This window comes from Ochotona curzoniae, unplaced genomic scaffold (assembly GCF_017591425.1).
Source record: "Ochotona curzoniae isolate NIBS_2020 unplaced genomic scaffold, NIBS_Ocur_1.0 contig_2692, whole genome shotgun sequence".
Lineage (NCBI taxonomy): Eukaryota > Metazoa > Chordata > Mammalia > Lagomorpha > Ochotonidae > Ochotona > Ochotona curzoniae.
Window position 1 is genome coordinate 9,108,983 of NW_024465556.1, and position 24,540 is coordinate 9,133,522.

At 40.0% G+C, this 24,540-nt stretch overlaps 1 protein-coding gene across 1 annotated transcript in view; it reads right to left on the minus strand.

Moving 5' to 3' along the window:
* The window catches only part of RHOBTB1 (Rho related BTB domain containing 1), a 123,832-nt gene that overhangs the window by 66,877 nt on the left and 32,415 nt on the right, over nucleotides 1–24,540 (minus strand). The gene's annotated exons all lie outside the window — the stretch shown is intronic.

The window sequence follows — 24,540 nt, forward strand, 5'->3', positions numbered from 1 at the left end:
TCTGTGACATTGGCATCCCTTTGGACCCAGAATTGTGAACCCTTTGTCCGCTTCTGAACTGCCTGCTGCTGACCTGCTGCCCGTTATGCTGGGAAAGTGAACTTATGGAAGGCACATTTCTGTCTCTTCCTCTTTACAGCTCTTTCTGAACCTGGAGGTTCAGGTCCTGGACAAAGCACCTGTATCCCACATGGGAGAAGGCCTCAGTTCTACTCCCAGTACTAGCTCCTGACTCCAGCTTCCCATTCATGCAGATTCTTGGAGGCAAGAGTGATGACTCATGGAATTTGGAGTTCCTGTCACCCGTGTAGGAAAACTGGACTGAGCTCCTGGTTCCTGGCTCTGGCTCCCTTCACCTGTTGTGGACATTTGGGGCAACTGAACCAGTGGAGCAAAGTTCTCTCCCGCTGAAAATAAAAACAAACACAAAAATATTTGGCTGTCTCAGAATTACTGTTCTGAGTTGAATGGCTGCATCTGCAGGAACCAGGCAGGAGGAGCATCCAGGCAAGCACATTAGTATTAATAGTAATTTATACATGGCAAAGGAAAAGTCATCGTTCTAGCAAGTTCCTTCCAAACAAGGCATCAAGCTGAGGAAGATGTTCCCCCCTGCTATTACCCAGTCCCAAACTGATAAGTAAAAAAAAAATAAAAAAAATAAAATAAAATAAAATTTGGATGCTGGCAAAATTGGAGAAAATGCAGCAAGCCGTACAGAGTATAAATTTTATTGTATTTTGCTAACAGGAAAGTAGAAAAAAAAACATAGCATATAACTCCTAGAATTACCACCATCAACATATCTCTGTTAACGTGATCACTGCAGAATTCACCTTTGTACACTGAAAAATAAATAAATCAGGACTATTTATTTCAAAGGAATATACAAATTATCATCTACATGGAATTAAACCAACTCTGTCTTTAAATACTTTCATGTTTGGATTGTGCAACAATGATTGTTAAAATATTGAGCAGCTTCTATGGCAAATATCTTACCAAAGTCATAGGATTTAAAAAAAGAAATCAAGTCCCATTATCACAAAATAAGCCTTTCCTGTCACTTTCTTGAATTTGTACCAACACCGAAGCATTCATTTTACTCCCCGTTTCTAGACTTGTCACAATGAGATCACTCCATTAATGAGCACATTCAGCTTCTAACGTTTTGAGCTTTAGATAATCCCCTTAGAGTTCATCTAGAGTGTTGCATGTATCAATAGCTCTTTTAATTGTTGTGTAAATTTCTATTGCATGTATATACTAGAGATTGTTTACCCATTCACTCGTTGCAGGATATTTGAACAGTCTCTAGTATTCTGGTATTACATAAACCTCTTCTGTAAATATTTATACATAGGATTTTGTGGGAACAAACATTTTTATTTCACTGGGATGAATGCACAAGAATGCAACAGCTGGGTCACAAGTTAAACAAGAAACTACCAGATGACTATACTGAGTGTTTTACTACTTCCATGTCCATCAGCAATGTCTAAGGCATCCACACAGCTTTACCAGCATTTGGTACTACCAATACACTAAATTGTTTCCTGTAAGTTTATTTCAATTGTATATAGTTACAAGGAAGAGTGGGGGGGATATATCAACATATTTATTTCCTGTAGGAAGACTAAATAAAATTATTTATAATTTTCAGTTATTTATAATTAAAATGCCTATTAAATACACTTTGTAACATGTCAGCAAATATGTACAGCATGTGTTGACAAAATCAGGACAATATTTTCCTTTCCTCTCATTACCTTATGATTATTGGCTCCACTTCCGTTCAGAGAGCAGGAAATTGTGGGAGTCTGGTCTGTGTCTCTATGCAACACATGGGACACAGTCCTTAAACTAGGAGTTACCCATCCAACCTCCTTCCATGTTTACTAATTTTTTTTTATTGTTTTTTAAAATTCTCATTTCCAGGCCCAGTGCAGTAGCCTAGTGGCTAAAACCCTTGTCTTGGTACACCTGGGATCCCATTTGGGTGCTGTTTCTTATCCTGGCTGCTCCACTTCCCTTCTAGCTCCCTGCTTATGGCCTGGGAAAGCAATTGAGGACAGCCCAAAACCTTGGGACCCTGTATCCACATGGGAGATTTGGAAGAAACTCCTGGCTTTGGAATGGCTTAGCTCCGGCTGCTGCAGCTACTCGGGGAATGAGCCAGCGGATAAAGGATCTTTCTGTCTTGCCTTCATTCTGTAAATCTGACTTTCCAATAAGAATCAATAAACCTTTTTTAAAAAGTTTTTTTAAAAATAAATTCTTCTTTCCTATTATACAATTTTGTAGGTTAGAGCTTTCCCCTTTTCTCTCTGTTCCTTTCCCCATCTCCCCTCCTATCGTCCCCTTTATAACAGTCTTTCAGCTGTGGTCACATTCTGTTCTTTATGTGTGTCATGACACTGCAGGTGTAGGCAAGGGAATCCAGTATCTTAAGGTACACTTGCTACTATTTTAAATGAAATGGCAGTTGTGTAGGAACATCTCATTTTGCTTTCAATTTACATTTCTTTAGCGGCTAAACAAGGTGAAACATCTTTTCATGGGTTGATTTGCCATCTTCTCCTCCTCTTTGCTGGAATGTCCGTTTGTGTTTTTGCCTATTTTATAACTGTACTATGTGTCTCTTTACTGTTACGTTTGTATTTTTGTATATTCTGCAAATGATGATTGCAAATTAAGAACTGCTTCACTTTAAGATAGCACTATTTTTAACTCAATCACAGTTGTTCAACATTTTATACTTGTTTTATCAAGAATATTCTTGGGCATGAAAAATACTCACAGGCTTCCCCCCCCCCCCCCATGTCTTCATTTCAACCGCCGTAACTGACAGAGTTCCCTGCCACGTGTGACTGGGTGCTATGCAAAGTCACGTGAGGGTCTATGGCGGAGGGTGGGGATGGGTCCTGCGCAGGCGCAGAAGCTGCCTAGGTTGGCACTCAAGACACAGCAGTGGTTCCAACCCACCCAGCTAGAGTTTCTTGCTTCAGGAGCGGGATTTGAGGCTACTGTAGTGGCTGTTTTGAAGCTGGGGAGTTACACATGTTTCAGAGAAATTCAGGGACAAATGCTCACGGGGGATGAAGTTGGAAGGAATAAACTCACCTACTGGCCTACTGTAAGGAACAGATGTGTGTGGCAGACAGGTGTGTATTGAAAGCTGCTGGGATTCCTGGAGCTAACCCGATGGCTTTCAACAACATTGTAGTACCTGAAGAGGAAATGATTAGTGATATATTTCACATTTTGCTCAGACTGATGGATTTGCCAGTTTTAAAATAAAGTTTGTAGATTGCGGAGCAGAATAAGAAGATTGCATACTGGCCTCGAGCAATTTAGTGGCAATTTCCTTGTATAATTTGCTTTGCTAGCTTCCCAGAACTGGGGCATTAGCTCTCTCTTTGAGCACTGGGATCTGGACGGCACAGGACCATTAAGCTGGGTTGAACTCATGGTAGTGCTGAGTCAGGGGAGGACTTTTTGGCTTTGGGGCTTTTCCTTCCTGGTAAACACTGATGAGTCAAAAACAAAGTGATTTCCTGGGATCACTGGTGTTCTTGAAACATCTTTTGTATTCAGTTATTGCAGTCCTCCGGAGGAAATGCAACCCTAGGGTGCTTCTGAGTCAGACTAGCTGGGGAAGGGGTGGTATGTAGTGTTGCACTTGTGGGAGGAAAGGTCTCGGCTTTTATGCTGATGGGTCAACACCGTGCAATGACCTGCCATCACTGTTGGTGTCTGTCCGCACTACTGCCTGGTCTGAAGGAGCTGCACCTGCAGGGCTCTTTCAAGAGTTAATCCTGTCACCTAGGAGGCCCATAGTGTGGAGTTAACTACCAGGGTTTTAGCTCAGATGTTTAGCCAGCCAGCAGTACTTCCAGATCGCCTAAGATCCTATTTCCTGCCCACTGTTCTGGAGGAAATGAGAACTAGTTTTGGCTGTGGAAACGACAGAATAGTATAGGTAAAACACTCCTACTCTTGAGTCACTGCAGTCTAGTTTTCACTGTTGGTTCTGATGTAGTTTCTAGGAAGAGCTTCTTTCGTAAAAGCATTTTGAGGAAAAAGAAAGCTTTTACAGATGAGTACTCAGGCTAACCTAATTGATCTAATTTCCAAATTTCCACAATAACTTAATAAAAGATAGGCTGGATGCTGTGTGTTTTGTTGTTACTTTTGTTAAGACACAATTTTTTAATATTAAAGATTCTATTTTCCTGCCCACCAGTAAAAGTAGGCTACGCACTGAAAATAGACAAGAATGCATCCCCTGTTGTAGATATGCACCAACATTTCCTGTATGGATCCATTCATTGGCTTTTCTGTTATGAGCAGGATGAGTTTGGTAAAAATGTGATTTTTTTTGCAAGCTTGGCAATTCTACCTATAATCTTTCCAGAAGCCCTCCTGCGCTGCCTCAGCACATGTAAGGAGGCGTAACAAACAGCTTTCATGGTTACCTGTTTGATTTTGTTTAGGTCTGGCATTACAGATGGAATCCATGTATTTCACAACTCCAGAACAAAGAAAAACACAACAGTTATACATGGTGTAGCTTTGACTTTTGTTTTTTAAAGTAAAAACATGATTATGTACTGGAAGAGAGTGCCTACATTTGTTTCAGGATCAAGCTATATTTTTAATATTGTAGAAAGTGTTGATGCTAGACTTTAATTTTACTTAATTAAAACTAAACTAGATCAATGTGTCATTGCATGTTTCAGGCTATCTTGCCTGTTCAACTGTTTCATATAGTTACTGCTGTTCTAATTAAGCAAATCAAACATGCATTAAAGAGAACAGAGGGTGGCAGAAAGAGAAAAAGAGGGGAACTGTATTTTGGCCATTCCACTGATCAGCCAACTCTACACCTAGTAACTCTACACCTAGTTCCTTAACCCATTTAACTTTCATGTTCATATACTGAATGGAGTCAGGAATAACAATGTTCTATAAAGTTAAGAGAACTAATTGAAATAGCATTTGTAAAAAGCATCTTGCCAAAGGTAAAATTCTATACATACTGTAAACATAACCTCATGAGATTATTTCAAACCTTGGGCAGCTTAGGGTATCATTTGATTTGGGAGTACGCTAGATTAACTATATGGGAACTAGATCATTCCCAAAATTTAGTCCCCACAATAAATTTTATATATATGTAAACATTACATATACATAACAACATCCAGCAGAACAGAAAATTTAGTGTTTGAAGTCTGAATTTCTTATTCTGACATTGACTTGTTTTTTTCCCATCTGCAGACATGAGCTACCCTACATGAAGAAAGTAGAAAAGTAAGTGGACTGTGAATACACACACATACACTTCAGAGAAACAAAGCCACTAAGGTCCACTTCACATTCTCCTGCTTACCATGGCATCTCTAATGTATATGTCATTTAATCTTCATGACAACTTTGAGAGGCATCTCCAGTTTGAGATATGGGTAAATGACATTTGCTTAGATGGCAACCAAGTCATTTTCTGTAAAGAGAAGGGGGTGGGGCACGGAATTCTAACTAACCAAGAATTCTAACTCCAGTTTGTGACCAGGTACAAGGAAATATTCTGAAGCAGTTTAACGAATAGTACACTAGCTTGTTAGAGATCCACCTTAAACGGAATAGGTATTTTTCCTCCAGCTGTAGGCAACTGCCTAGGTGTCTTGTACCTAGGTGTTTCGCTGCTGGGATAAATGCAGCCAGTAGCTGCAGGACATTCTGGGTCTGGTTAATGACAAATCTGTGTTAACTATACCAGTGACCCAGCATAGTTTTCTTCTTATTCTCCACTTGCCCCCCGCCCTGGCTATCCCCAAACACTTTTTTTTTTTCAAAGCTAAGTGGGAAAGGCTGAGAACTCTGGGCTGGGACATATCATCAAGATCCCTGGTAGGGGGCACAGCAGATTGCCGGGAAAAGGGAACCTGGGGACATACTAAAGTGGGAACAACTGAGAGCATGTTTGACAGGGAAGGAATGACTTTTGGGATCTTCCTGGACTAAGTCACTGCACTCACAGGTAGGTGAGGGAGCTGAAACAGAGTGGTTTAGAGGCGTGAAACTGGAGGGCATGTCTGGGTTAAGTCAAGGCACTTGTCCAGGTGGGAGACCTAGGCTGGACCAAATAGCATTGTCTATTTGGTGTTTGCAAAAGCTAGGGCTGGTGGGCATGCCTGTCTGGGCTAGGTCGCAATATCTTCCAAGTGTCGAAGCAGTGAAGTAGGCCATGTCAGGCTGGGATGCAGCACCCAGCAGAATGTGAGAACTGGTTCCGGGGGGGCATATCCTGCAGGAGAATTGTGGGTTCTCCTCTGTGGAACTGCAGCATGTGTGAGTTTGCACAGAGAGCTAGGGACAGTGATGGTCTAAGCCAGCCTGGACCATAGATCTCACCTGACAGGAACCCACCTGACACTCTCAGGAGTCAGGCTGTAGCATCTGCCAGCACATGCAAGGCCTGGTACTGAGGGCAGATTATGTCAAGCAGGGATGCTACATCACTTGGCATGCATAGTAGGATACAGGTCTGGGAGACGCTTTGTTAGGGATGCATGGGGAAATCTCCTACTAGGTCACAGCTCCTGCTGGGCCAGGCTTGGCCAGGCTGGGCCAGGCCTCAACACCTGCTGGCACACATAAGAGCCAGGACAAGGTGTGGGCTGCATCCAGTTGGACTAGGCTACAATGCCTGCCAGTGAGAGCTGAGATTGCAGATGGGCCATGCCAAGTTGTGCTGAAGCACCTACTGCAACATGCAAGACCCAGTGATGGGAGCAGACCTGGTGGGAGAACTCTAGGGACTCACCTGCTAGGCTGTAGCTCCTACTGGTGAATGGTGAGAGCTGGAGCTGTAAACCCTTTGGCTTGCATATGGACTGGGGTTGGGCTAGATTGGACTAGGTTTTAGCATCTGCTGGTGATTACAAAAGCCAGAATGGATATTAGACAGAACAGGCTAAGCTGTGGCACTTATTGGCTCCCATAAGAACTGGGTATGGGGATGATTCACATAAGGGTGGACTAGGCTTTATCACCTGCTGGCATATATGAGAGCTGCCTGGTTAGGCCGTAGCACCTGCTAGCAGTTGCTGGTTCTGGGTCATGTCAGGTTGAACTGCAGTATTCCCTGGCAGGTGCAAGTCCTGGGGCTGGGAATATGCCTGGCAGAGGAACTGTGGGCACTCCCCTGCTAGGTTGTACTTATTCCTGGTAAGCACAAGAACCAGGGTTGGAGGCCAGACTAAGCTAAATAAGGTGGTAGCACCTGTCAGCATATGTGAGGGTCTGGTTTGGGGGTGGATCTGTCTGAGCTAAGCTGCAGCACCCATGGGTGTGCATGATAGACAGATGGGATACAGGCTGGGCCAGGCTATGCTACAGCAGAAGCTGGCATGTACAAAAACTGGGCTAGGGATGGGCCTTTTGAGGATTACTGGGGGTTGCCCTGACTAGGCCTTGGCACCTGCTAGTATGCAGGAGGACTGGGTCTGTGGTGGATTGGCTGAGTTGGGCCACAACACCCACTGACCAGGCAACTGCATTCGCTGGTATGTACAGATGACAGATGGAAACTGTCTTATACTTCAATCGCTGGTGAACACAAGAGTTAGGTCTGAGCTCAACCCAGGCAAGGTTTCTTGAGGGATTCCCCAATCTAGACTGCTGCAGTCAAATGCTGGCCACAAGAAAAATCACAGGATATGTAGCCCGACCTTAGAGTGCATGTATCAGGACTGGAGCCTCCTCAGGTGCTGATGCCTGTGTGGTGGACAGCATGTCTAGATGCACATGGGGAACATGACAATCAGCTCAGCTAGGCCAGAAGGGGATGTCAAATGCCTTGTCAGAGGATGGAGGCAAAACAGTTGCATAATTCTCTTTACATCATGTGTCTTGGATGCACTAAGATAGACTTTGTCAACTGGTAATCCTTAAAAAGACTTTCTCAATCCCGGGGGCAATGAAACCAACAACTTCTCAGAACTATCAAAACCACTAAAGCAACATTCTCGGAGCACTCTTCCCCATACCAGGGTCTCTAAGGTGTTGTCAAAGGACTGGCCCCATCCCTGGGCGTTGATGCAGTGGACACAGGAGAAAACAAAAAAACCCACAAAACTGAAACATCTGTCTCACCCCCTTCCTCTGTACCTGAACTCCCCACCCAAATCAGAGGCCAACATGGGTGTGAAATCTCTCTTTACCATGGAAACCATATTAAAATGAAGAAAAATTTGTAAAAATGCATACACATTTCTCTAGGAACACCAATGTTCTGAAAGGAGACCTACCACTGTAGTCATAGAAAAAGCTAAAGGCATTTCCTTAACTGGAACCACTACATTTGTAAATGTTTCCTAATCTAAAAATGCAGAGGACCTGACTCCTTTTGCTGGACTCAAGAACATCAGTCTCCATGCACACAATTTTGGAGTCTCTACTTAGCTCTATAAATATTTATATTATTTTAATATTTCACATGACCTAAGTTGTACCGCTCCCCTTTAAGGACAAGTAGTTATCTGAATCACATGTAAGTGACATAAGCAGTTAAATACTGCGGGATCAACACTGAGGGCACGTAGTCCCTCAGTTTGTAAATAGAAACTCGTGGGCATACAGTCCCTTAGTCCGTAAATATAAACTCATGACTCCCAAGAACAGGGACAAGATCCCACTTCTGCCACAGCATCCATCTTTGGAGAGTCTGATGTTTCAGTGACAGGCATGGACACTTTGTTGCATCTTCATCCCCACAGGGCTTTGAATAGCAGTACAGGCAAGAAAAGATAGTTTTAATGTAGACTTAGCATACATAATATGAAAATCCAAAATCTGAAATCTGAAACTGAGCATTGACCTGCAGCTGTAAGTGGAAAATTCCACACCATAAAGCTCTTTTTCATTCAGAAAATTATTAAAATGCAATGTAAAATTATCTTTAGATTATGTATATAACATGAAGCATGAATTTTATATTTAAATCTGGGTCCCATCTCCAAGATATCATACATATGATATATATGTTCCAAAATAAAAACATCTGATTCCTGAAACACTTCTGGTTTCTCAAGCATTTCTGAATAAAAGATATTCAACCTGTCCTGGTAAAATATTTATGGAATTCCTTAGCTAGAATTTCTCCCAATCACTCATATACACAGGTTATCTATATGACATGGAAAATGCTGCAATTATAAAGGAAACTATCCTTTGTGGTTTTATTTGTTCTGCCAACACTGGACACCCATGGAAAGGCACTTTGAGATCATGAAAACATTTTACAAGGATTAAAGTGTTACAAGCAGGTAAAGTATTACCATGAATGAGTAATATTGAATACCTATATTACCACTTGACTTTTTCATCTGAAATATTACTTAACACTTAGTAGCACCGACTGTGAATGGGGCATGTCACTTACACTTTTACACTCTCGTTAACCTCTTACAATGACTTTATGAGGGAAGTACAATTAACATCTACATTCCACATAGCTTATGAGGGAAGCACAATGGCCATTCCCATTTTATGAAGGAGGAAATCAAGATCAGAATGACCAAGTCATTCACCAGAGGTCAAAAATACTAAGCAAAGTCTTAGAGCAGGCATTCCTGACAAAATGGGCTTCCACTTTCCCCAAAGAAGCACTTCCTATTTACCATTCATTGTTCAAAACAGTGCCAGTCACAATGGATGGCATCACATTATGTACTTAAAAGACTATTTATTGGGCTACAGCTGCTCTTAAATTCTTTACTAAATCCAGGTAAATGAGATGAAGAGAACTAATCTTTATAAAGTGACAACTTCAGGACTCGTCTGGTCCTTGACAAGCAGCCAACATGTGAGGAGCAGGTGTTGATGGATGACATACCTTCACCGCACAACAACAACAACAGCAACAAACCACATTAACTATGGGAAAGTAGTCTTTAGTTCCTTTCTTGCTATTTCCCTAAGAAATCAAATTATCACTGTACTACCTAGTGAGACAAACAGGATTCTATAATGACTTCATATTGTGCCTGCAATGACAGGTTAATGAGATAAAAGGAGAAAGCCAAGAAGAAAAAACAATCCATTCTAACAGATGGAATTATCACATAATTTGATGTAAATGTACATGCAGCACAGGTAAGGTGGGGACTTAAGATTCCTGGGAAGTACTGTGCACTCTCAATTGTTTCAGTGAATAGTAGTGTTTGGGGTGTAAATATTCATTATCTGTCTTGTGGGGGAATAAGTTATGCCTATTAAAAGGAACACTTTTTCTCTTAATTCTTGGCCAACAGAACTTCCTTGTTGAGGACACTGATTCCCCCACTTCCTTCTCTAAGTCACGCGGCACCTGAAGGAACATGGTATTTGTGTGGGACGCCTCATGGAACAAAAAACAGTGCTGAGATGACTTACTTCTCTCTTTTTTTTTTTCAGTTTTTATTATTGTAATCTTATGATACAGTTCCATAGGCTCTGGGATTTCCTCTCCCTCTCTCCAAATCTCTTTCTTTTTTTTTCCTAAGATTTATTTATATTTTATTGTAAAGTCAAATATACAGAGAAGAGGAGAGACAGAGAGGAATATCCTCCATCCAATGATTCACTCTCCAAGTGACTGCAAAGGCTAGCAGAAGCCAGGAACTCCTCTGGATCTCCCACGTGGGTGCAGGGTCCCAAGGCCCTGGGCCATCCTCGACTGCTTTCCCAGGCCATAAGCAGGGAGCTGGATGGGAAGTGGAGCTACTGGGATTAGAACCAGCACCCATATAGGATCCCAGCATGTTCAGGGCGAGGACTTTAGTCACTAGGCCACCGTGCTGGGTCCCCAAATTCCTTTCACCCCCAAAGTATTCTTCCATATTATCACAATAGTATATAGCTCTGCATAAACAGTCATAAGTCCATCATTGTGAGCATGAACAATGGCAGAGTCTAGCACCCCACTGTAAATGACTTAGTTTTTAATGGCTTTCAATATCTCAATTCAAATAATACCTTCTAAACATTTAGTGAAAGTGATATAACATGGCCTCTGAATACAGAGTTCTATCTTCCTTTTTTTTTTTTTTGATATTTACATAGTTGATCAGAGTAGGAATCAAGGGTTAGGGGAAAGTGGGTGAGACCATTGTTTCCCAATTTTCTTTTTCTTCTTCCTGTGTCTGGGGGAAGCGGAGAGATAAGGGAAGAAGCCACACGTAGCTTCCTAATCACCACAGCATCCAGGGATGGAGATCTGCCACCCAATATCAACCCAGGGTCGCCGATGTGGAGCATGTTCTGAGGGTTCTGCTTAAGTGGTTTTGATAGTTCTGAAATGCTTTTGATCCTGCCAATACAAGGATGAGGAAATCCTTCCAATGTCAGCTGACATGGTTGATCTTAGATTTTTAATTCTCCCAGATATTTGCTGTGATCACTTGGCTGGGGGAATTGTCTAATTTGTTCTGGTCTCCTTCCTCTGTTATGGTACCAGATGTTCTCTGCAGGCCCTGATGTGCTGCCATACCTTCCATGTGCATCTAGGTCTGCCATCCACTCACTGCTCTGTATCCACTGAGGAGGCCCAGTCCTAGTGCTTGCACTCTACACAACCACTGCAACCCACAACCCGCACACCAAGTCTCCACAAGTGCCCCAGGGCTGCCCTTCTCGGGCCTTGCTGGATCCCCAGTCCCTGGAGCTCATGGACCTGGCACTGCCCCCACATACCTTTAGAAAAAAAAAAAAAGAACAGCTAGGTGACTTAGGTGACTATGCTGGTACACTGGTATGGTTAACACAGACCCAGGATACCCACCAGCTATTAGCTGCTTTTTTCCCAGCAGTGTTAACACTTGGAATCTAAGCCCTTGCCTACAGCTTGGGATGGAGTTTTGTTTTCTGCAGAAAGTGAAAGCACAACTGTTGCTTTCACAAGCATGATCGTTTTTCTGTGATGACTACTAGGTTTGAGTTTATTTCTCAATAAAACAAAATGGAAATGGCTAATGACAATGAAAGAATATATGCTGAATAATATATAAACACACAGATTCATGAACAATATTGTGGCATTTTCTTTAAGTCTGTATTCTTGTGAGGGGTGAGGGGCAGATATACTAGGAAATATTGAAGTGCTGTGTTGAAAGAAACATTAGACCATCATCAGTATAATCTAAGCTTTAAATTCAAGGTGCCCCATTCTATTGTGATTAAATCAATCAAATCTACAAGTTTTGGTTGACAATGTTCACTAACTTAGTTGGTTAAATTTGGTAATTTTAGCCCCACTCACTACAGTGGAAAAAAAAAGCATAGCATCATGGTAAGTAAAGGGCACTGCCTTGAAAGTTTGATAATGAGATTCAAGCTTGACTGCTATCAACTTCTGTTAAGGGAATCTCTTTGGAGAAGTTACTCTTCTCAATGCCCAATTTCCTTATCTACAAAATGAAAGTGCTCATGGTGGAATCGAGTTCCTAAGTGATTGTACTGTGTATGTTGCCATTAATATAAAGAGATGATATGCCAACCTCAAAAAGCATTGTGCACTTTTATTTTGGAAAATCTACAAAAACTTCAAGTAATGAAAGGATTCTTCCCATGTACTTATTGCTAAATTAAGCTGGCAGTTTTACTGCTTATTCCTCTCATTGGGTTTGGGTTTAGGATTGCCATATATTATGTAAGGCACTCAATTGCACTAAAATGTTCCATGTGGTATCTGGGATAACGAAACAGTAAAAGCGCCGTTCACTGTATGTCTGAAATTCAAATGCCATTACAACAAATGTAATTTTTGTTTGCTAAATCAGACAGATTATCTGAATTGGAAAAGATGAGAAAATGGGAGAAAAGTTAGATAGAAGGAAAGTGAATAAAATCATTTTCAGAATTATCCAAATACAGAATTGATAGAAAATAGAATGTTATGTAGCATTTCCCAAAGTATATTATATTGAACAAGCTTTGAGCAAAACACACTGAATAAAGTGGAATGGTCTTTGCTTAAAAAATAAATCATTATGCTCAGGAAATACTTTGTATTTTGTCTTATCCTTAAAGAAAATTATACTTCTTCTTGCCAGACCTTTTAGATTACTTGTCTGTGAAAGTAAATTATGTATATATGAGAAAGAAATAGTTTCTGTTGAGAGCCATACTTATTTGATATAGGTACCCTTCTCTGTGGTCTTAAAATATCATTAGTTCATAGTATTTTGCAAAAACACATTTTGTGAACATCAGAATAAGTAATATAAAAATGGTGTACATCACAGATCAATCATGCCAACAATGCAACAAGGATACTTCCTTTAGACTGGGTAGACATGCATAGGTCACTGTGATCAATTATTCAAGGAGTATACTTCCTGGGTGACCCCCAAGCCCACCACTGATAATTGCTAACTATCTTTATGTAGAACAAATGCTTTCATTTAACTTGTCTGTGCAGTAGGCACTAGAATACTCATTATTAAAGTCTGTAGTTAGGGTGGCACAGAAGCTGCTGGCTCAGTATTAGAAAGTATTTAAACCAGTATTTATGGTTTATAACATGTCAGTGACAGATACTCAGGTTCAGAATTATATTTAAAGAGAATAAGGAACCCTTATGTGCTCTGAAGTTGTGTAAAGCTTGAAAAAGAATGTGTCACTGTCTTGAACCTTAAAATTGTGCTATTATGATTGATGAAGCTTCTTTTCTTCCTTTGAAGCATTTTGTTAAATTCATAAAAAATTTCAGTTGTGCTTTCTCAACATGTTGAATGTTATCATATGATATTCTGCAAAATTTTGTGATGAGTCTCACTTGTTAACAGGCTGGTAATATTCTTTCAACTGACTTGAAATGTTCCTAAGCAGTCTGCTGCAATGGTATAACACCCACTAAGTCTGTATAATCAACCCAAATTTCTCCATCTCCTAGTCTCAAAAACCCTTGGCCTGAATAAAAGGCTATGGTATGGAAAATGCTGTAAGACAGAAATACAAGTATTTTTAGAAGGAAAAAAAGGTTTTTCATAATCTCTAAATTTAGTAATCTAATTATGAATAACTGAAATAGTATTTATTACTGTCCACAGGTCATAAATAAAATTCAATGCATTTATCAAATGCTTAGTACATAGCTGATAGTCTGCTTAATGCTCTCACACTTTGTTTTTGTCTTTCATGACAATCCTGTGCAGTAGAATATCATTTCCAAAGTATGGCAGAAAAGCTGTGATATAGAGAGGTTAACTCACTTGTGCAAGATCAAATCTGCAGAAAGGGGTGTTCAAAGATGAACATTCTAGAAGTCTAAATCAAACCAGTAGCACTACACAATTCTGCTGAGAAGTGGGAGGAGTTACTAGGGAAGACACTGCTTATTCGTGGATGTCCTGTGCTTTGACAGACCAAGTAGAGCCCACTGTTCATCTCTGCCAGACCCAGCACAAGCAACAAAAGCACCAACACCAAATGAAAGAGGGGTAGAGTCAAGCACCTATTGATGGAAAAAGTCTAAAGGAACTGGACTTAACATGCACTTAACATGGCTAAAGTCTCCAAGATTTTTGTTCTGAGCACATGGGTTGTAAATAATATTAACTGGAGCCAAAGTTTTCTAAAAACATTTCCAGTTTACAGACATCAGACTGGGGCCAATACCATGGTGCAGCACACTGAGCATTTGTCTGCAGTGCTTCATCCAATATAGGTGCCAGTTTGAGTCTCAGTGGCTCCACTTTTGAGCCAGCTTCATGCTAATAGCCTGGGAAGGCAGTGGAAGAGGATATAAGTTCTTGGGCCCATTCACCTTGGAAGAAGTTCTGGGATCCTAGCTATGAATTGGCCCACTCTGGCTATTGCAGCCATTTGAGGAGAAAACCAGCGAATGGAAGATCTCTCTTTTTGTGTTTTCTTCTCTCTCTGTAACTCTTCCTTTCAAATAAGAATAAAATGAATCTTAAAAATTAATTAATTAATTAATTTTAAAAAGCAGGCCCAGTACAACAGCCTAGTGCCTAAAGCCTTCTCTTACTAGCTCTAGTATTCCTTGTGGGTGCCATTTTATGTCCCGGTTACTCTATTTCCCACCTAGCTCCCTGCTTGTGGCCTGGGAAAGCAGTAGAAGACAGCCTAAAACTTTGGGATCCTGTACCCGTGTGGGGGACCTGGAAGAAGCTCCTGGCTCCTGGCATCAGATCGGCTCAGTTCCAGCCATTATGGCCACTTGGGGAGTGAACCAATGGGTGGAAGATCTTTCTCTCTCCTTCTCTCTGTATATCTGCCTTTCCAATACAAACGAATAAATATTTGAAAAAAAAAAAGTATCAAACTCTCATTTCTATTCAAAACTCTGAAGTTTTGAGTTAGCCCTAGTAAAAGAAACCCAACACATATTAGTTTAATAGGATTTTGGAGTTTGTATAGGTCAAAGGATCTAAAGTATTTTCTTTGTATTTACTTGTTGGATGGGAGGAGAGAGAAAGATAAGATAGACAGGGAGAGAGAGAGAAAAAAGGGGGAGAGAGGGAAAGAGAGGGAGAGAGAGAGAGAGATTGAGAATGGAACTTCTTGTTCACTTTGCCTCAATATCTGCAATGGTTAGATCTAGGGCTTGAGCAAGGAACTCATCTAGGTTTCTCATGTAGGCGTGGTAAGAATCTAATGGCTTAAGCCATCACTTGCTGCCTCCCAGGGCATTAATGTGCACGAAACTGGAATAGGTTTACAGTTGTGTATCTGCTGTGGGATGTAGGTGTCCCAAGTGGCATCTAAACTGCTGAGCCAGGCATCCATCTCTTTTTCTTTTTATGAATAAGTATAATTGTACCCATGAAGTGAAACTTGAAATTAAAGCATTTTATATAGAAGAATTTCCAAAACATTTCTGCTTTAGGAAGACCACACACAATATCAACAATCAACTATCTCTGTAGCACGAATGGACAGAATAGGAGTTTTAAATAAAATTTTTGGGGGGTTATTAACATTGTAGCACTCATTATGAGGAGCTTCACAGAAACTTGTCTCCCATCTTTTCAACCGTAGGTGACCCCTCCTTGGAGAGCCTGAACTATTGGAGTGTGTTAGTCAACAGGAAATGCTTGCACAGAAGCTGTTGCAATACTGGGTCAATCTGTAAGAAAACTTGGATAGCTTCTGCTCCGAGGCAGCCATTCTCTGCTTGAGAAGTCTTGCCATGCCAAGACAGGCATTGTCAAGAAGCCTATACTACCCAGAATAGTCCTGTGGATAAGAGGCCAGGTCCCAGAGAACAACTCAACTGAGCCAGTCTTGAACTCCTGTGTTTGATATCTTATGGGCAAAACTCACAAAGAGGTGTCTCTTCCATGTGATAAAGCACTGTGTGCCAAGTTCAATGGCACAAGAGTCAATTCATCCTATCAGGAAATGTCTTAGAAGGAACATCATTTATGTTGGCCACTGAGGGATGAAAAAGATTCTATCAGGAGGAGAGAGAGAAATGTGTGATTCAGTCACTCCATCCTGACGAGACAGCATGGGCAAAGCATGAAGGCACAAATATGTTCATTATGAGAAACTAACAGCAGTCTTTTGGGCCCACAGCACAAGGCTGCCTCTTAGAAGGAATTTAACTTGAAGGAAAGGTGAAGCCCCTTGGAATGATTTTTGAAATATTGTACTTAAATGACTTCGCTGTTTATGTGCAAAAAAACACATCTTAAGTTTTTTTATATATATATAAATAAGGTGTGTGTGTGTGAGAGACAGAGAGATATCTGTATATGTGTGTGTGTGATACTTGTGTGATGATTACCCACTCAAGATCAGCATGACATGGCAAGAAAATACTAGCAAATATAATCCACAATTTATACAAGAGACAGTTCGAGACTAAGTGGTCCAGAACTCAAGCTAATTTCACATTTAAAAATCAATGATGTAAATCAACTACATTAGTAAATTAGAAAACAATATGACTATCTCAACACATAAAGATATGCCATTGATAAAATTCAATGCTCAGTCATAATAAAATTTTTATCTGAATTTCTATAACAGGGAAAGACTTAACCAGATGTATACCATGTACAGTGAAAGGCATTTTCATGTTCTCAGAACTGCTGTTTGACATTGTCTGGGAAAAATTTCCAGATATAGAAGAGTATGCAAAGTCCCCAGGCATCTAACTCTACCATTTGAAGAACACGCAAAATGCTGGTTGCCAAGCGAGTAATAGATTCACTCCAGATTGCCTTAAAAGCTCTGTAGATAAGCAAGGACTCAGACAGAAGCCATTAAAAATGTGACCGCTCCACACATCACAGGCAGTGGTACTAATGGATATTGCCTACATATCTTTCAGACTGGGAGATAGCTACTCAAACAAACAAACAAACAAACCAAAATAAACAGCTGAATAGCTCAGGTATGTACTGATGGCTCATGGCAATTAAAATAACAGCTAGAAGTCAGAAAACTTGAGTGTTAAGTTTGTCTCTGCCACTTCCCAGTTGTGTGTACTTTGGACAGACATTTTGCCTCTTTGGGTCTGTTAATGCATCTGTAAGATACACGGATTAAGGTAGATGGGAACCTAGAATGAAGCAGAACTAGGACTTGGGGGAGGGGGCCTTTAGCCTAACAGTGAAAAAGCCTTTTTTCTGTATCGCAGTGTCTGGATTTGACTCTCAGCTCCAGCTTCGGCTCCAAACTCCAGCTTCCTGCCCATGTAGAACTTGGTAGGCAGTAGTGATGGCTCCAGTGACTGGGTCCTTGCCATCCATCTAGGAGACTGGACTGAGTTCCCACCTGCAGGCTGTTACAGGAATTTATATGTGAATCAGTAAATGGAAGCTGTCCTCTGCTCTCTGTATCTGTCTCTCAAATAAATCATTTTTACAAACTTAACAAACTTTCTTTCTACTTTTATTTACCATTTATGTGACTTGTGCCTCAGCTTCTACATCTATATAATGGAAAGAAACCTCACAGTGTCTCTCTAAAGATTTAAAAACAAAGATTATGTTAAGTGAAGCACTTAACATTTTCATGGAACATATTGAACACTCAATAAAGCTATTACTGTTTTAAAGAATTAGCTATTAGGCTCTAAAATGCCATCATGATAAGATAGTAGACTAGAAATACCCATTTGTTCTGACATGGAGATTGGTAGGTGCTGTGTAAAGCTTTGGAGTTCTGGATCGCCTGCCTATCATCACAGGTGGTGCTGTAAGAAGCCTGATAATTTTAGCAGGAAGGAAAACAGAAGGGTAGACATTCTTGTGTGATTCAATCTTGGTAATGTACCAATGATTTCATTACCATGTGCGAAAAAGCTATGATGACATTTCTTATACTCCGATAAGTACTAAGTGAAAAATTTAATTAAATGATGCTTCCATAGTATTTCCATAGAATGTAATTAATGTGACAACCAGAAGCCTCTACTGATTATGCTAGCGAATTTAATCAAACAGTATGTTTATGTAAGGAACACAGCAGCATCTGACGTCCATAGTCAGACATGTGGTTTTTGCCATAAACAAAATATTCCCTTGGCAAACTGAAAATTTAATCATCTGCATGTTTTAACATAACATATGGTATAAAATAAATGATTTTTTCCCCCAAAAGTTCAGAGTGCCCATATGAGCATTTGAACTCTTTGTTGGGCTATATATTTACACTGTAGAAATTCCTGATAGGAATTCCAATTATATTTCTGTGCACTGTGTCCATTCATCTATGACTTTCTTCTTGATGGACAATCGTAGCCCAAGTCCTGCAGAATTTGATGATTACAATAGAACTATATTGTTTGTGGCCAAGGGAGCGGTGCTGGGCAGCTTGGCCTCCCGTACTGGCCTGTGCCTTTAATATCTGTGTGTGTTGCCTGTTGGCAGCTACTCCGTTGCCCAATACCTCAGATATCCAGGCGCTTGCTATGGAACGATAGTTCAGGAATAGGCTCTGCCACTCTCTTATCTACAGAGCAGACAGCAGGATTTGGGGAGTCTTTTCAAACTCTTTCCTAATTTTCTTACTGATTTGAAGTTGAGTAAAAGGAGTCACTAAGTTTTCCTATATTATGAGTCACCTATCTTACCTGTACACTGCTGTTCTTCCAGTCTTCTAACCAACCACAAGAGAGTGGGACTGTCATTCTTAAAGGGTCCTGGGTTCCTCCTGGGACCTTTAGGGCACTGTGGCATGTCATGCAAATTACACTCAGAACAGAGAGCCCGCAGCAACAACATTGAGAGCATGCAGAAAATTTGGTACTAAGTGAAAACATATCACAATAAGATAAGAATCAGCAGACAATTGTCTCAGAGAATTTTAAAATACAAGTGGAGCAGTGAAAGTTAATTGTAAAATAGTGGCACTGGAAAGGATGTGCCTTCCTGGGTAATCAGTGTGGAACTGCAGCCAGACATCCCTGGATCAGAACCCTGGTTTCATGGCTTGCCAGCCATAGGATTCTGGAGGCACTCTGCAGCCCTGCGGAAGCTCTGTTTTCTCTCCTTATTTAAAAGGGGCAAACGCCATCTGCGTATTGAATATACTACCTGTCACATGAAAACAGCATCATTGTGAGTATTTCACACCAACATCCAAGTAGGTTGACTCACACAATAAAATGAATACAGTGATGTAGTAAATACAGCCTCACGTAGATCTGAATTCAGAGTGAGAGAGTTTATCTGAGAGCCAGCTTAGCAATTTGCAAATTATTTGACTTTTGGAAACTCTCCCTTAAGCTCTTAAATTCTCCGAGATGTATGGAATAGACTAACACACACATTCCCAGGATCACCATGAATCACAGTGTATATAGAAGTGCTTTTACAAGATATAAAATTCTAAGATAGATTATTCATTTAATATGCTGTTGCAATGCTATTACATGTAGTTTTAATGGACCTGGAAGGCTTTTTGTATCTGAGATTCAATGGTATGAATGTGGTAGAAAAATTAAAAAGAGCTACAAGTTGGAAAATATGTTTTGATGATTAAGTTTATATGCAGTGAAGAGTCTCTAGTTCCTTGCAAGTCACCTATTATACATGACCTCCAATATAACCCCCAACACAAAAAGTGGCACTTCACTGAAATAGATAATATATCAAAATATGAACAATGACTATATTGTCCCTTGAATTATAAGTATGTAAAAATAGAAGATAGAGAAGTGATTGTTTCAAACTGCAAATGCAAAATAAACTTGAGAGTATTAATAAAGTCAAAATTGGCTCTTGTACATAAATTATGCTTATTATACAAAGTGATTTTTTTGCCACGTAGGGAAAATTTTCATACCTTAAGAAAAAGCAGACTGCATGGTATTTTTTTCTCCTACATAAAGTGGAAATGTCTACATCTTTTTCAAATACTCACGATTTTCTGATTTCCTTTCAAGAAGTTTTCCACTTAAGCAATATCTAAAAACGCTGACCTTTGCTAAAGCCTTAAGACCAATTAACCTTGCATAGTTCTGGAAATAGTAGTTGCCTCAGTCAATTTGGAACAAGTAGAAATAATTTTTTAAAATGTTACAGTTGCTGATCCTAATGCAGTAACTTGGGTTTCTTCCTGAGTCAGTCTTGGTTCCAGAATTGTAACTATATTGACAACACTATGATCTTGCCACTTCAATTCTCCAAATCTTACAATACTTACAATATCCACCAGTTTCAGAGTATTTGAACTAGTATGTCATTCCTAGTCTAGAATTTGACCACCATAAACAATGACAGGTTACCATGTTAGGACAGAAAGTCTATTTTCTAATATCTCAGGTAGGTAGGGATTATAATGCAAACCACAGGCACAAACAATGGAATTCTCTTAAGAAATCATGCACATGTATACAATTCCTAGCCAGAGCAATCAGTATAAATGACTGGATAAACAAACCATGCCACTTGGTCTAACCAAAAGCTACGGCAGGAATGTTCTCCAAGCCACTCGGAGCTGTACAGGTAGACAGTTACCATGCCCCTCTGCTCTGTAGAGAAACGCAAATGGTTTAGCAAATATTGACTGAACTATAATTCTGACCTCACGAACCTTTTTCATCCCATACTGGAGGTTTACATCTTACTCCCAATCTCACAAAAACGAAAGTGAATAAAGAAGTTTAATCAGCAAATAACCCCAATACAATCAGAGATCCTGGAGATAAGTTCACGGGCATTGTAAGAGGCTTTTAGGGCAACCTTGCAAAAAGGCTCTTTACAAAGTTGCATCCTTTGAATAAAAGTGTTTCTGAGCAGAATAAAATATTTACATGGCCGCATCAACTCAAAGAGAAGGACTCAGCACCAGAGAAGCGCATACCCAGATGTTTGCTTAGCATATCTAGAAAGCATCTCCTGGTGGTTCCACATCACCTTCTAGATACAAAGTCACATGTTCTGCTGGAGCAGGAGCAAAGGTTTCAGACCCCAACGAAATCCACAGCACTTACATCAGGAGCAGACGCTTAATTTTATTAGAAAAATTCATAACAAACTGGTACCTTCCTGTGTTATTGTCTTTCCTCTATCAACATATTTAGTATCACTTTCAAAACTACACACTCCCAGGGCAATTTCATTACATAACACAAAAATTTACATGTGATAAATGTTGGGTACACATTACGCAATTCCTAAGTGAACAAATTAATACACATTCAGTACTCTTTATGGCTTACATCGGTTTCCACCTAAAGGAAAGAAAATTAAGATTTCTTTGCTTTGACAAAGCATGTCACCTTTTCCCAGTTGTCTCACACCATTCTCTAGCTCCAAAAATATATGAAAAAAGAAAAGAAATGCACACAAAAACCATCAAGTAGGCTCTGTGGGGGTGTTAATTGCATATCTCCATGTGATTTTTTTGGCTTTGTAAAGCCTAGCTTCATGTTTTCTAATATGTAAAAATTTTTCTGATTAGGAACTTAGAAATAAACATGTCATGCAACTGGCTTAACAGAAGACAGATCTAGGAAGTGGAGGGAACAGAAGGGAGGCTGGTGCCAGAGAGCAATGGAGAACCTCCTTTGTATTTGGCTCACCACTGCCCTCTGCAGGACACGTGGAAAATAAAATCTCAGGCTTCTAGAAATGTTAAGACCTTAAAAAATCATCTTCTCCATTCAACTTTAATGAAGGAAGACAATTATAAAGTAATTAAAATTAAATCAAGGATAGCTGTGTAACATTATAAAAACATTTATGCTTCATAGCTTGCTTGGATTACCTAATTTTGAGCCACTAACCAGACAAAAGCCTTCTTTATTTTGGCTATCCTGATTTTCCTATGGCGTTGTAAACACGTTATTTCTCGTCTTACTAGAAAAACAGCTGTCTGTTATGACTACTGTGTTAGTTGCTGTTCATACTTTCAACTTTTAGCTTTTAATGCCTGAGAAACTGGATTCCCAGATCCTGATATATAAATCTGTCAGGAATATATATATTTTATATATATCAGGAATATATAACTTAAACATATACTATATAGTATATGTTAATTAAATATATAATAAAATATATTAATATGTACAATGACCTTCAGCATTTACAGAAGAATATATGTATATTAACAACAATTAAGATTTTCACATATTTATATATTAGACATATATTTATATATTCATATACATATTAATATATATAATGACCTTCAGCTTGTACAAAAAAAAAGTATGAAAACATTTCCCAAATTGCCCAAGTGTTACTTATTTATGAGCAAAGAAGCTTCACAAATTTTTAATGAAAATCAAAGGTCAGGTCATGATTCTTACGCTGTTTGCCAGGGTCGCCTAATTTTCTTCCTAAATTTTGATTTCAATATTCCTTATAAATATTGCAAAAAAAAATGGGTTTCATTGTAATCATACTTTATAGCCAAAATTTACTCTTCTCTTCTATCCTAAAACCTTAAAAATAAGAACTTAAATGAATCATAATACAATGAAACTCCCAGAATTAAGTATCCCACCTCCAGGAGAAATGTACAACTTCAGAGTGCTATTGTGTAAGTCATCACATAGGACATCTTTCTGCCCTTCCATTTAACATTTGTTGAGTAGTACGTATTCATTAAATATTTCAGGGATTTTAGGTGTACAAAAACATTTACCCTGGGATGGTGCCATGGCTCAATTGGCTAACATCACACCTGCAATTACCAGCCTCGCAGATGGGTGCTGGTTTGCGTCCTGCCTGCTCCACTTCTGATCCAGCTTCCTGCTTGAAGCCTGGGAACGCAGCAGAGGATGGCCCAAGTCTCTGGGCCCTTGTCCCCATGTGAGAGACCCGAAGGGGGTTCCTGGCTTCAGGTGGGCTCAGCTCCAGTCATTGCGGCCTTTTGTGTAGTGAACCAGCAGATGAAAGATATTTCTGTACTTTCCTTCTCTGTGTAAATTTGCCTTTCCAATAAAAATGAATAAATCTTAAAAAAGAAAAAAGATACTTACCCTTCAGTAGATAAGGCCATCTCTGAAGAAGTGGCAGGCATCTAGAAAACAGCATCCTTCCAACTTTGGATTTTGATTTACTTCCCATGTAGTGATCTGCTCTTATGAAGCTGGCAGCACCTCTGAGCTTCAGCTCTGTCATCACACGGCCAGTGGGCAAGGACCGGCTCTCAACATGGGGCAGGGTTGCTCAGCTGGCATGCTCTGTATGTCAGGTGTACTGAATGCCTCTTTGGTCTAACAGTTCCAATGTTTAGTGCTGTTTATCAGGGCGTTAACCCCAAAGTTGGCAGAGCAGCTTGCCTAACACTATTCGCCAGGTTTCTTAGCGAGTTTCCCTCAATACATTTTATACAAATACTTATCTTTCCTGTTTGTTATCTATTACACTTCAAATATGTTAGGAATTGGGAATTTATTTTGGCTTTTTGTATCACTAATATCTTGGACTTTACTCTTAAATTCCTTTTTTTTAAAAAATAAAAGATTTATTTTTCATTATAAAGGCAGATATGCAGAGAAAAGGAGAGGCAGAGAAAAATCTTCCATCCACCAGTCCACACCCAAAACAGCTGCAATGGCCCAAACTGAGCCAATCCAAAGCTAAGAGCCAGGAACCTCCTCTGGGTCTCCCACATGGGTGCAGGGTGCCAAGGCTTTGGACCGTCCTCCACTGCTTTCCCAGGTTACAAGTGGGGAACTGGATGGGAAGTGGGTCAGGACACAAGCTGGTGCCCACATGAGACTCTAGCGCATGCACGGCAAGGATTTCAGCCACTAGGCTATTGTGCCAAGCCTGTAATAATCCTTTAAGTGTGTTTCATTATCCTCAGCTTATAGAGGAAGAAAATGATTTGGCAATTTTTAAATCAGTGTATAAGAAGATTTAAATCCTACTGTATCTTAATTGTTAACATCATGATTCTGCCCTACTTATGAACATAGGATAGTGCCCAGCACATAACAGATGTTGAAAAAATATTTGCAGAAGTATGAATGTGTGCAGTTTTCTGCAGTAAGGTGGCTGATAGGTCACTAACTTGCCTTGTTGGCAATTTCATCATCCAACAATCTGCAGAAAT